Source organism: Pristiophorus japonicus, chromosome 9 (genome assembly GCF_044704955.1).
Source record: "Pristiophorus japonicus isolate sPriJap1 chromosome 9, sPriJap1.hap1, whole genome shotgun sequence".
Classification (NCBI taxonomy): Eukaryota; Metazoa; Chordata; class Chondrichthyes; family Pristiophoridae; genus Pristiophorus; species Pristiophorus japonicus.
In genome coordinates, this window is record NC_091985.1 from 180,523,349 (window position 1) to 180,537,371 (window position 14,023).

Below are 14,023 nucleotides of genomic sequence, written 5' to 3' on the forward strand. Positions count from 1 at the left end.
CCCAGTTAGATCAGACAGTGTGTAACCCGGGGGTAGGCCCAGTGAGATCAGACAGTGTGTAACCCGGGGGCCCAGTGAGATCAGACAGTGTGTAATCTGGGGTTGGGCCCAGTGAGATCAGACAATGTGTAACCCGGGGGCCCAGTGAGATTAGACAGTGTGTAACCCGGGGGCCCAGTGAGATCAGACAGTGTGTAACCCAGCGGGTGGGACCAGTCAGATCAGACAGTGTGTAACCCGGGGGCCCAGTGAGATTAGACAGTGTGTTACCCGGGGCCCAGTGAGATCAGACAGTGTGTAACCCGAGGGTGGGCCCAGTGAGATCAGACAGTGTATATCCCGGGGTCCCAGTGAGATCAGACAGTGTGTAACCCACGGGTCCAGTGAGATCAGACAGTGTGTAACCCGGGGATGGGCCCGGTGAGATCAGACAGTGTGTAACCCGGGGATGGGCCCGGTGAGATCAGACAGTGTGTAACCCGAGGGTGGGCCCAGTGAGATCAGACAGTGTGTATCCCGGGGTCCCAGTGAGATCAGACCGTGTGTAACCCACGGGTCCAGTGAGATCAGACAGTGTGTAAACCGGTGACCCAGTGAGATCAGACATTGTGTAACCCGGTGGTGGGCCCAGTGAGATCAGACAGTGTTTAACCCGGGGGCCCAGTGAGATCAGACAGTGTGTAACCCGGGGGCCCAGTGAGATCAGACAGTGTGTAACCCGGGGGCCCAGTAAAATTAGACAGTGTGTAATCCGGGGTTGGGCCCAGTGAGATCAGACAGTGTGTAACCCGGGGGCCCAGTGAAATCAGACAGTGTGTAATCCGGGGTTGGGCCCAGTGAGATCAGACAGTGTGTAACCTGGGGGACCTGTGAGATCAGTCAGTGTGTAACCCGGGGGCCCAGTGAGATCAGACAGTGTGGAACCCTGGGGCCCAGTGAGATTAGACAGTGTGTAACCCGGGGCCCCGTGAGATCAGACTGTGTGTAACCCGGGGGCACAGTGAGATCAGACAGTGAGTAACCCGGGGGCCCAGTGAGATCAGACAGTGTGTAACGCAGTGGCCCAGTGAGATTAGACAGTGTATAACCCGGGTGTGGGCCCAGTGAGATCAGACAGTGTGTAATGTGGTGGTAGGCCCAGTGAGATCAGACAGTGTGTAACCCGGGGGCCCAGTGAGATCAGACAGTGTGTAACCCACGGGTAGGCCCAGTGAGATCAGACAGTGTGTAACCCGGGGGTGGGCCTCGTGAGATCAGACATTGTGTAACCCGGGGGCCCAGTGAGATCAGACAACGTGTAACCCGGGGGCCCAGTGAGATCAGACAGTGTGTAACCCGGGGATGGGCCCGGTGAGATCAGACAGTGTGTAACCCGGGGGCCCAGTGAGATCAGACAGTGTGTAACCTGGGGATGTGCCGGGTGAGATCAGACAGTGTGTAACCCGGGGGTGCGCCCAGTAAGATCAGACAGTGTGTAACCTGGGGGCCCAGTGAGATCAGACAGTGTGTAACCCGGGGGCCCAGTAAGATTAGACAGTGTGTAACCCGAGGGAGTGCCCAGTGAGATCAGACAGTGTGTAACCCACGGGTAGGCCCAGTGAGATCAGACAGTGTGTAACCCGGGGGTGGGCCCAGTGAAATCAGACGTGTGTAACCCGGGTGTGGGCCCAGTGAGATCAGACAGTGTGTAACCCGGGGGTGGGCCCCGTGAGATCAGACATTGTGTAACCCGGGGGCCCAGTGAGATTAGACAGTGTGTTACCCGGGGCCCAGTGAGATCAGACAGTGTGTAATCCGAGGGTGGGCCCAGTGAGATCAGACAGTGTGTATCCCGGGGTCCCAGTGAGATCAGACAGTGTGTAACCCACGGGTCCAGTGAGATCAGACAGTGTGTAAACCGGTGACCCAGTGAGATCAGACATTGTGTAACCTGGTGGTGGGCCCAGTGAGATCAGACAGTGTGTAAACCGGGGGCCCAGTGAGATCAGACAGTGTGTAACCCGGTGGCCCAGTTAGATCAGACAGTGTATAACCCGGGGGTGGGCCCAGTTAGATCAGACGGTGTGTAAACCGGGGGTGGGCCCAGTCAGATCAGACATTGTGTAACCCGGGGGGGTGGGCCCAGCGAGATCAGACAGTGTGTAATCCGGGGGGGTGGGCCCAGTGAGATCAGACAGTGTGTAACCCGGGGGCCCAGTGAGATCAGACAGTGTGTAACCCGGGGGACCCGTGAGATCAGTCAGTGTGTAACCTGGGGGCCCAGTGAGATCAGACAGTGTGTAACCCGGGGGCCCAGTGAGATTAGATAGTGAGTAACCCGGGGCCCCGTGAGATCAGACAGTGTGTAACCTGGGGGCACAGTGAGTAACCCGGGGGCCCAGTGAGATCAGACAGTGTGTCACCCGAGGGCCCAATGAGATCAGACAGTGTGTAATCTGGGGTTGGACCCAGTGAGATCAGACAATGTGTAACCCGGGGCCCAGTGAGATCAGACAGTATGTAACCCGAGGGTGGGCCCAGTGAGATCAGACAGTGTGTAACCCGGGGGCCCAGTGAAATTAGACAGTGTGTAATCCGGGGTTGGGCCCAGTGAGATCAGACAATGTGTAACCCGGGGGCCCAGTGAGATTAGACAGTGTGTTACCCGGGGCCCAGTGAGATCAGACAGTGTGTAACCCGGGGGCCCAGTAAGATTAGACAGTGTGTAACCCGAGGGAGTGCCCAGTGAGATCAGACAGTGTGTAACCCACGGGTAGGCCCAGTGAGATCAGACAGTGTGTAATCCGGGGGAGTGCCCAGTGAGATCAGACAGTGTGTAACCCGGGGGAGTGCCCAGTGAGATCAGACATTGTGTAACCTGGTGGTGGGCCCAGTGAGATCAGACAGTGTGTAACCCACGGGTAGGCCCAGTGAGATCAGACAGTGTGTAACCCGGGGGTGGGCCCAGTGAAATCAGACGTGTGTAACCCGGGTGTGGCCCAGTGAGATCAGACAGTGTGTAACCCGGGGGTGGGCCCCGTGAGATCAGACATTGTGTAACCCGGGGGCCCAGTGAGATTAGACAGTGTGTTACCCGGGGCCCAGTGAGATCAGACAGTGTGTAACCCGGGGGTGGGCCCCGTGAGATCAGACATTGTGTAACCAACGGGTCCAGTGAGATCAGACAGTGTGTAAACCGGTGACCCAGTGAGATCAGACATTGTGTAACCCGGTGGTGGGTCCAGTGAGATCAGACAGTGTGTAACCCGGGGGCCCAGTGAGATCAGACAGTGTGTAACCCGGGGGCCCAGTGAGATCAGAGAGTGTGTAACCCGGGGGCCCAGTGAGATCAGAGAGTGTGTAACCCGGGGGCCCAGTGAGATCAGACAGTGTGTAACCCGGGGGCCCAGTAAAATTAGACAGTGTGTAACCCGGGGGAGTGCCCAGTGAGATCAGACAGTGTGTAACCCACGGGTAGGCCCAGTGAGATCAAACAGTGTGTAACGTGGTGGTAGGCCCAGTGAGATCAGACAGTGTGTAACCCGGGGGAGTGCCCAGTGAGATCAGACAGTGTGTAACCCACGGGTAGGCCCAGTGAGATCAGACAATGTGTAACCCGGGGGCCCAGTGAGATCAGACAGTGTGTAACCCGGGGATGGGCCCGGTGAGATCAGACAGTGTGTAACCCGGGGGCCCAGTGAGATCAGACAGTGTGAAACCCGGTGGCCCAGTTAGATCAGAAAGTGTGTAACCCGGGGGTGGGCCCAGTTAGTTCAGACGGTGTGTAAACCGGGGGTGGGCCCAGTCAGATCAGACATTGTGCAACCCGGGGGGGTGGGCCCAGTGAGATCAGACAGTGTGCAACCCGGGGGCCCAGTGAGATCAGACAGTGTGTAAACCAGTGGCCCAGTTAGATCAGACAGTGTGTAACCCAGCGGGTGGGACCAGTCAGATCAGACAGTGTGTAACCCGGGCGCCCAGTGAGATCAGACAGTGTGTAACCCGGGGGCCCAGTGAAATTAGACAGTGTGTAATCCGGGGTTGGGCCCAGTGAGATCAGACAATGTGTAACCCGGGGGCCCAGTGAGATCAGACAGTGTGTAATCTGGGGTTGGACCCAGTGAGATCAGACAATGTGTAACCCGTTGACCCAGTTAGGTTAGACAGTGTATAACCCGGGTGTGGGCCCAGTGAGATCAGACAGTCTGTAATCCGGGGGGGTGGGCCCAGTGAGATCAGACAGTGTGTAACCCGGGGGCCCAGTGAGATCAGACAGTGTGGAACCCGGGGGACCCGTGAGATCAGTCAGTGTGTAACCTGGGGGCCCAGTGAGATCAGACAGTGTGTAACCCGGGGGCCCAGTGAGATTAGACAGTGAGTAACCCGGGGCCCCGTGAGATCAGACAGTGTGTAACCTGGGGGCACAGTGAGTAACCCGGGGGCCCAGTGAGATCAGACAATGTGTAACCCGGGGCCCAGTGAGATCAGACAGTGTGTAACCCGAGGGTGGGCCCAGTGAGATCAGACAGTGTGTAACCCGGGGGCCCAGTGAAAATAGACAGTGTGTAATCCGGGGTTGGGCCCAGTGAGATCAGACAATGTGTAACCCGGGGGCCCAGTGAGATTAGACAGTGTGTTACCCGGGGCCCAGTGAGATCAGACAGTGTGTAACCCACGGGTCCAGTGAGATCAGACAGTGTGTAACCCGGGGATGGGCCCGGTGAGATCAGACAGTGTGTAACCCGGGGATGGGCCCGGTGAGATCAGACAGTGTGTAACCCGAGGGTGGGCCCAGTGAGATCAGACAGTGTGTATCCCGGGGTCCCAGTGAGATCAGACAGTGTGTAACCCACGGGTCCAGTGAGATCAGACAGTGTGTAACCCGGGGATGGGCCCGGTGAGATCAGACAGTGTGTAACCCGGGGATGGGCCCGGTGAGATCAGACAGTGTGTAACCCGAGGGTGGACCCAGTGAGATCAGACAGTGTGTATCCCGGGGTCCCAGTGAGATCAGACCGTGTGTAACCCACGGGTCCAGTGAGATCAGACAGTGTGTAAACCGGTGACCCAGTGAGATCAGACATTGTGTAACCCGGTGGTGGGCCCAGTGAGATCAGACAGTGTTTAACCCGGGGGCCCAGTGAGATCAGACAGTGTGTAACCCGGGGGCCCAGTGAGATCAGACAGTGTGTAACCCGGGGGCCCAGTAAAATTAGACAGTGTGTAACCCGGGGGAGTGCCCAGTGAGATCAGACAGTGTATAACCCGGGTGTGGGCCCAGTGAGATCAGACAGTGTGTAACGCGGTGGTGGGCCCAGTGAGATCAGAGAGCGTATAACCCGGGGGCCCAGTGAAATCAGACAGTGTGTAATCCGGGGTTGGGCCCAGTGAGATCAGACAGTGTGTAACCCGGGGCCCAGTGAGATCAGACAGTGTGTAACCCGGGGGACCTGTGAGATCAGTCAGTGTGTAACCCGGGGGCCCAGTGAGATCAGACAGTGTGGAACCCTGGGGCCCAGTGAGATTAGACAGTGTGTAACCCGGGGCCCCGTGAGATCAGACTGTGTGTAACCCGGGGGCACAGTGAGATCAGACAGTGAGTAACCCGGGGGCCCAGTGAGATCAGACAGTGTGTAACGCAGTGGCCCAGTGAGATTAGACAGTGTGTAATGTGGTGGTAGGCCCAGTGAGATCAGACAGTGTGTAACCCGGGGGCCCAGTGAGATCAGACAGTGTGTAACCCACGGGTAGGCCCAGTGAGATCAGACAGTGTGTAACCCGGGGGTGGGCCTCGTGAGATCAGACATTGTGTAACCCGGGGGCCCAGTGAGATCAGACAACGTGTAACCCGGGGGCCCAGTGAGATCAGACAGTGTGTAACCCGGGGGTGCGCCCAGTAAGATCAGACAGTGTGTAACCTGGGGGCCCAGTGAGATCAGACAGTGTGTAACCCGGGGGCCCAGTAAGATTAGACAGTGTGTAACCCGAGGGAGTGCCCAGTGAGATCAGACAGTGTGTAACCCACGGGTAGGCCCAGTGAGATCAGACAGTGTGTAACCCGGGGGTGGGCCCAGTGAAATCAGACGTGTGTAACCCGGGTGTGGGCCCAGTGAGATCAGACAGTGTGTAACCCGGGGGTGGGCCCCGTGAGATCAGACATTGTGTAACCCGGGGGCCCAGTGAGATTAGACAGTGTGTTACCCGGGGCCCAGTGAGATCAGACAGTGTGTAATCCGAGGGTGGGCCCAGTGAGATCAGACAGTGTGTATCCCGGGGTCCCAGTGAGATCAGACAGTGTGTAACCCACGGGTCCAGTGAGATCAGACAGTGTGTAAACCGGTGACCCAGTGAGATCAGACATTGTGTAACCTGGTGGTGGGCCCAGTGAGATCAGACAGTGTGTAAACCGGGGGCCCAGTGAGATCAGACAGTGTGTAACCCGGTGGCCCAGTTAGATCAGACAGTGTATAACCCGGGGGTGGGCCCAGTTAGATCAGACGGTGTGTAAACCGGGGGTGGGCCCAGTCAGATCAGACATTGTGTAACCCGGGGGGGTGGGCCCAGCGAGATCAGACAGTGTGTAATCCGGGGGGGTGGGCCCAGTGAGATCAGACAGTGTGTAACCCGGGGGCCCAGTGAGATCAGACAGTGTGTAACCCGGGGGACCCGTGAGATCAGTCAGTGTGTAACCTGGGGGCCCAGTGAGATCAGACAGTGTGTAACCCGGGGGCCCAGTGAGATTAGATAGTGAGTAACCCGGGGCCCCGTGAGATCAGACAGTGTGTAACCTGGGGGCACAGTGAGTAACCCGGGGGCCCAGTGAGATCAGACAGTGTGTCACCCGAGGGCCCAATGAGATCAGACAGTGTGTAATCTGGGGTTGGACCCAGTGAGATCAGACAATGTGTAACCCGGGGATCAGTGAGATCAGACAGTGTGTAACCCGAGGGTGGGCCCAGTGAGATCAGACAGTGTGTAACCCGGGGGAGTGCCCAGTGAGATCAGACAGTGTGTAACCCACGGGTAGGCCCAGTGAGATCAGACAGTGTGTAACCCGGGGGTGGGCCCAGTGAAATCAGACGTGTGTAACCCGGGTGTGGCCCAGTGAGATCAGACAGTGTGTAACCCGGGGGTGGGCCCCGTGAGATCAGACATTGTGTAACCCGGGGGCCCAGTGAGATTAGACAGTGTGTTACCCGGGGCCCAGTGAGATCAGACAGTGTGTAACCCGGGGGTGGGCCCCGTGAGATCAGACATTGTGTAACCCACGGGTCCAGTGAGATCAGACAGTGTGTAAACCGGTGACCCAGTGAGATCAGACATTGTGTAACCCGGTGGTGGGTCCAGTGAGATCAGACAGTGTGTAACCCGGGGGCCCAGTGAGATCAGAGAGTGTGTAACCCGGGGGCCCAGTGAGATCAGACAGTGTGTAACCCGGGGGCCCAGTGAGATCAGAGAGTGTGTAACCCGGGGGCCCAGTGAGATCAGAGAGTGTGTAACCCGGGGGCCCAGTGAGATCAGACAGTGTGTAACCCGGGGGCCCAGTAAAATTAGACAGTGTGTAACCCGGGGGAGTGCCCAGTGAGATCAGACAGTGTGTAACCCACGGGTAGGCCCAGTGAGATCAGACAGTGTGTAACGTGGTGGTAGGCCCAGTGAGATCAGACAGTGTGTAACCCGGGGGTGTGCCCAGTGAGATCAGACAGTGTGTAACCCGGGGGTGGGCCCAGTTAGTTCAGACGGTGTGTAAACCGGGGGTGGGCCCAGTCAGATCAGACATTGTGCAACCCGGGGGGGTGGGCCCAGTGAGATCAGACAGTGTGCAACCCGGGGGCCCAGTGAGATCAGACAGTGTGTAAACCAGTGGCCCAGTTAGATCAGACAGTGTGTAACCCAGCGGGTGGGACCAGTCAGATCAGACAGTGTGTAACCCGGGCGCCCAGTGAGATCAGACAGTGTGTAACCTGGGGTGGGCCCAGTGAGATCAGACGATGTGTAACCCGGGGGCCCAGTGAGATCAGACAGTGTGTAATCTGGGGTTGGACCCAGTGAGATCAGACAATGTGTAACCCGTTGACTCAGTTAGGTTAGACAGTGTATAACCCGGGTGTGGGCCCAGTGAGATCAGACAGTCTGTAATCCGGGGGGGTGGGCCCAGTGAGATCAGACAGTGTGTAACCCGGGGGCCCAGTGAGATCAGACAGTGTGGAACCCGGGGGACCCGTGAGATCAGTCAGTGTGTAACCTGGGGGCCCAGTGAGATCAGACAGTGTGTAACCCGGGGGCCCAGTGAGATTAGACAGTGAGTAACCCGGGGCCCCGTGAGATCAGACAGTGTGTAACCTGGGGGCACAGTGAGTAACCCGGGGGCCCAGTGAGATCAGACAATGTGTAACCCGGGGCCCAGTGAGATCAGACAGTGTGTAACCCGAGGGTGGGCCCAGTGAGATCAGACAGTGTGTAACCCGGGGGCCCAGTGAAATTAGACAGTGTGTAATCCGGGGTTGGGCCCAGTGAGATCAGACAATGTGTAACCCGGGGGCCCAGTGAGATTAGACAGTGTGTTACCCGGGGCCCAGTGAGATCAGACAGTGTGTAACCCGAGGGTGGTCCCAGTGAGATCAGACAGTGTGTAACCCGGGCGCCCAGTGAGATCAGACAGTGTGTAAACCGGGGGCCCAGTGAGATCAGACAGTGTGTAACCCGGGGGCCCAGTAAGATTAGACAGTGTGTAACCCACGGGTAGGCCCAGTGAGATCAGACAGTGTGTAACGTGGTGGTAGGCCCAGTGAGATCAGACAGGGTGTAACCCGGGGGTGGGCCCAGTGAAATCAGACGTGTGTAACCCGGGTGTGGGCCCAGTGAGATCAGACAGTGTGTAACCCGGGTGTGGACCCCGTGAGATCAGACATTGTGTAACCCGGGGGCCCAGTGAGATTAGACAGTGTGTTACCCGGGGCCCAGTGAGATCAGACAGTGTGTAACCCGAGGGTGGGCCCAGTGAGATCAGACCGTGTGTATCCCGGGGTCCCAGTGAGATCAGACAGTGTGTAACCCACGGGTACAGTGAGATCAGACAGTGTGTAAACCGGTGACCCAGTGAGATCAGACATTGTGTAACCCGGTGGTGGGTCCAGTGAGATCAGACAGTGTGTAACCCGGGGGCCCAGTGAGATCAGAGAGTGTGTAACCCGGGGGCCCAGTGAGATCAGACAGTGTGTAACCCAGGGGCCCAGTAAAATTAGACCGTGTGTAACCCGGGGGAGTGCCCAGTGAGATCAGACAGTGTGTAACCCACGGGTAGGCCCAGTGAGATCAGACAGTGTGTAACCCGGGGGCCCAGTGAGATCAGACAGTGTGTAACCCGCGGATGGGCCCGGTGAGATCAGACAGTTTGTAACCCGGGGGCGCAGTGAGATCAGACAGTGTGTAACCCGGTGGCCCAGTTAGATCAGACAGTGTGTAACCCGGGGGTGGGCCTAGTTAGTTCAGACGGTGTGTAAACCGGGGGTGGGCCCAGTCAGATCAGACATTGTGCAACCCGGGGGGGTGGGCCCAGTGAGATCAGACAGTGTGTAACCCGGGGGCCCAGTGAGATCAGACTGTGTGTAACCCAGTGGCCCAGTTAGATCAGACAGTGTGTAACCCGGGGGTAGGCCCAGTGAGATCAGACAGTGTGTAACCCGGGGGCCCAGTGAAATCAGACAGTGTGTAATCTGGGGTTGGGTCCAGTGAGATCAGACAATGTGTAACACGGGGGCCCAGTGAGATTAGACAGTGTGTAACCCGGGGGCCCAGTGAGATCAGACAGTGTGTAACCCAGCGGGTGGGACCAGTCAGATCAGACAGTGTGTAACCCGGGGGCCCAGTGAGATCAGACAGTGTGTAACCTGGGGTGGGCCCAGTGAGATCAGAGAGTGAGTAACCCGGGGGCCCAGTGAGATCAGACAGTGTGTAACTCTGGGGCCCAGTGAGATCAGACAGTGGGTAAACCGGGGGCCCAGTGAGATCAGACAGTGTGTAACCCATTGGCCCAGTTAGATTAGACAGTGTATAACCCGGGTGTGGGCCCTGTGAGATCAGAAAGTGTGTAATCCGGGGTTGGGCCCAGTGAGATCAGACAATGTGTAACCCGGGGGCCCAGTGAGATTAGAAAGTGTGTAATCCGAGAGCCCACTGAGATTAGACTGTGTGTAACCCGGGGGGGTGGGCCCAGTGAGATAAGACAGTGTGTAACCCGGGGGCCCAGTGAGATCAGACAGTGTATAACCTGGGGGACCTGTGAGATCAGTCAGTGTGTAACCCGGGGGCCCAGTGAGATCAGACAGTGTGTAACCCGGGGGCCCAGTGAGATTAGACAGTGTGTAACCCGGGGGCCCAGTGAGATCAGACAGTGTATAACCCGGGTGTGGGCCCAGTGAGATCAGACAGTGTGTAACGTGGTGGTAGGCCCAGTGAGATCAGACAGTGTGTAACCCACTGGTAGGCCCAGTGAGATCAGACAGTGTGTAACCCGGGGGTGGGCCTCGTGAGATCAGACATTGTGCAACCCGGGGGCCCAGTGAGATCAGACAACGTGTAACCCGGGGGCCCAGTGAGATCAGACAGTGTGTAACCCGAGGATGGGCCCGGTGAGATCAGACAGTGTTTAACCCGCGGGCCCAGTGAGATCAGACAGTGTGTAACCCGGGGATGTGCACGGTGAGATCAGACAGTGTGTAACACGGGTGTGCGCCCAGTAAGATCAGACAGTGTGTAACCCGGGGGCCCAGTGAGATCAGACAGTGTGTAACCCGGGGGCCCAGTAAGATTAGACAGTGTGTAACCCACGGGTAGGCCCAGTGAGATCAGACAGTGTGTCACCCGGGGGTGGGCCCAGTGAAATCAGACGTGTGTAACCCGGGTGTGGGCCCAGTGAGATCAGACAGTGTGTAACCCGGGGGTGTGCCCCGTGAGATCAGACATTGTGTAACCCGGGGGCCCAGTGAGATCAGACAGTGTGTTACCCGGGGCCCAGTGAGATCAGACAGTGTGTAACCCGAGGGTGGGCCCAGTGAGATCAGACAGTGTGTATCCCGGGGTCCCAGTGAGATCAGACAGTGTGTAACCCGGGGGCCCAGTGAGATCAGACAGTGTGTAACCCGGGGGCCCAGTGAGATCAGACATTGTGTAACCCGGTGGTGGGCCCAGTGAGATCAGACAGTGTGTAACCCGGGGGCCCAGTGAGATCAGACAGTGTGTAACCCGGGGGCCCAGTGAGATCAGACAGTGTGTAACCCGGGTGGCCAGTAAAATTAGACAGTGTGTAACCCGGGGGAGTGCCCAGTGAGATCAGACAGTGTGTAACCCACGGGTAGGCCCAGTGAGATCAGACAGTGTGTAACCCGGGGGAGTGCCCAGTGAGATCAGACATTGTGTAACCCGGGGGCCCGGTGAGGTCAGACAATGTGTAACCCGGGGGCCCAGTGAGATCAGACAGTGTGTAACCCGGGAGCCCAGTGAGATCAGACAGTGTGTAACCCGGGGATGGGCCCGGTGAGATCAGACAGTGTGTAACCCGGGGGCGCAGTGATATCAGACAGTGTGTAACCCGGTGGCCCAGTTAGATCAGACAGTGTGTCACCCGGGGGTGGGCCCAGTTAGTTCAGACGGTGTGTAAACCGGGGGTGGGCCCAGTCAGATCAGACATTGTGCAACCTGGGGGGGTGGGCCCAGTGAGATCAGACAGTGTGTAACCCGGGGGCCCAGTGAGATCAGACAGTGTGTAACCCAGTGGCCCAGTGAGATCAGACAGTGTGTAACCCGGGGGCCCAGTGAGATCAGACAGTGTGTAATCTGGGGTTGGGCCCAGTGAGATCAGACAATGTGTAACCCGGGGGCCCAGTGAGATTAGACAGTGTGTAACCCGGGGGCCCAGTGAGATCAGATAGTGGGTAAACCGGGGGCCCAGTGAGATCAGACAGTGTGTAACCCGTTGGCCCAGTTAGATTAGACAGTGTATAACCCGGGTGTGGGCCCAGTGAGATCAGACAGTGTGTAACCAGGGGGGGTGGGCCCAGTGAGATCAGACAGTGTGTAACCCGGGGGCCCAGTGAGATCAGACAGTGTGTAACCTGGGGGACCTGTGAGATTAGTCAGTGTGCAACCCGGGGGCACAGTGAGATCAGACAGTGAGTAACCCGGGGGCCCAGTGAGATCAGACAGTGTGTAACGCGGTGGCCCAGTGAGATTAGACAGTGTATAACCCGGGTGTGGGCCCAGTGAGATCAGACAGTGTGTAACGTGGTGGTAGGCCCAGTGAGATCAGATGGTGTGTAACCCACGGGTCGGCCCAGTGAGATCAGACAGTGTGTAACCTGTGGGAGTGCCCAGTGAGATCAGACAGTGTATAACCCGGGGGTGGGCCTCGTGAGATCAGACATTGTGTAACCCGGGGGCCCAGTGAGATCAGACAACGTGTAACCCGGGGGCCCAGTGAGATCAGACAGTGTGTAACCCGGGGATGGGCCCGGTGTGATCAGACAGTGTGTAACCCGGGGGCCCAGTGAGATCAGACAGTGTGTAACCCGGGGATGGGCCCGGTGAGATCAGACAGTGTGTCACCCGGGGGCGCAGTGAGATCAGACAGTGTGTAACCCGGGGGCACAGTGAGATCAGACAGTGTGTAACCCGGTGGCCCAGTTAGATCAGACAGTGTGTAACCCGGGGGTTGGCGCAGTGAGATCAGACAGTGTGTAACCCGGGGGCCCAGTGAGATCAGACAGTGTGTAATCTGGGGTTGGGCCCAGTGAGATCAGACAATGTGTAACCCGGGGGCCAGTGAGATTAGACAGTGTGTAAACCGGGGGCCCAGTGAGATCAGACAGTGTATAACCCGGGTGTGGGCCCAGTGAGATCAGACAGTGTATAACCCAGGGGGGTGGGCCCAGTGAGATCAGACAGTGTGTAACCCGGGGGCCCAGTGAGATCAGACAGTGTGTAATCCGGGGTTGGGCTCAGTGAGATCAGACAATGTGTAACCCGGGGGCCCATTGAGATCAGACAGTGTGTAACCCGGGGGCCCAGTGAGATTAGAAAGTGTGTAATCCGAGAGCCCACTGAGATTAGACTGTGTGTAACCTGGGGGGGGTGGGCCCAGTGAGATCAGACAGTGTGTAACCCGGGGGCCCAGTGAGATTAGACAGTGTGTAACCCGAGGGTGGGCCCAGTGAGATCAGACAGTGTGCATCCCGGGGTCCCAGTGAGATCAGACAGTGTGTAACCCACGGGTCCAGTGAGATCAGACAGTGTGTAAACCGGTTACCCAGTGAGATCAGACATTGTGTAACCCGGTGGTGGGCCCAGTGAGCTCAGACAGTGTGTAATTCGGGGGCCCAGTGAGATCAGACAGTGTGTAACCCGGGGGCCCAGTGAGATCAGACAGTGTGTAACCCGGGGGCCCAGTAAAATTAGACAGTGTGTAACCCGGGGGAGTGCCCAGTGAGATCAGACAGTGTGTAACCCAGGGGAGTGCCCAGTGAGATCAGACAGTTTGTAACCCGGGGGTGGACCTCGTGAGATCAGACATTGTGTAATCCGGGGGCCCAGTGAGATCAGACAATGTGTAACCCGGGGGCCCAGTGAGATCAGACAGTGTGTAACCCGGGGATGGGCCCGGTGAGATCAGACAGTGTGTAACCCGGGGGCCCAGTGAGATCAGACAGTGTGTAACCCGGGGATGGGCCCGGTGAGATCAGACAGTGTGTAACCCGGTGGCCCAGTGAGATCAGACAGTGTGTAACCCGGGGGCCCAGTGAGATTAGAAAGTGTGTAATCCGAGAGCCCACTGAGATTAGACTGTGTGTAACCTGGGGGGGTGGGCCCAGTGAGATCAGACAGTGTGTAACCCGGGGGCCCAGTGAGATTAGACAGTGTGTTACCCGGGGCCCAGTGAGATCAGACAGTGTGTAATCCGAGGGTGGGCCCAGTGAGATCAGACAGTGTGTATCCCGGGGTCCCAGTGAGATCAGACAGTGTGTAACCCACGGGTCCAGTGAGATCAGAC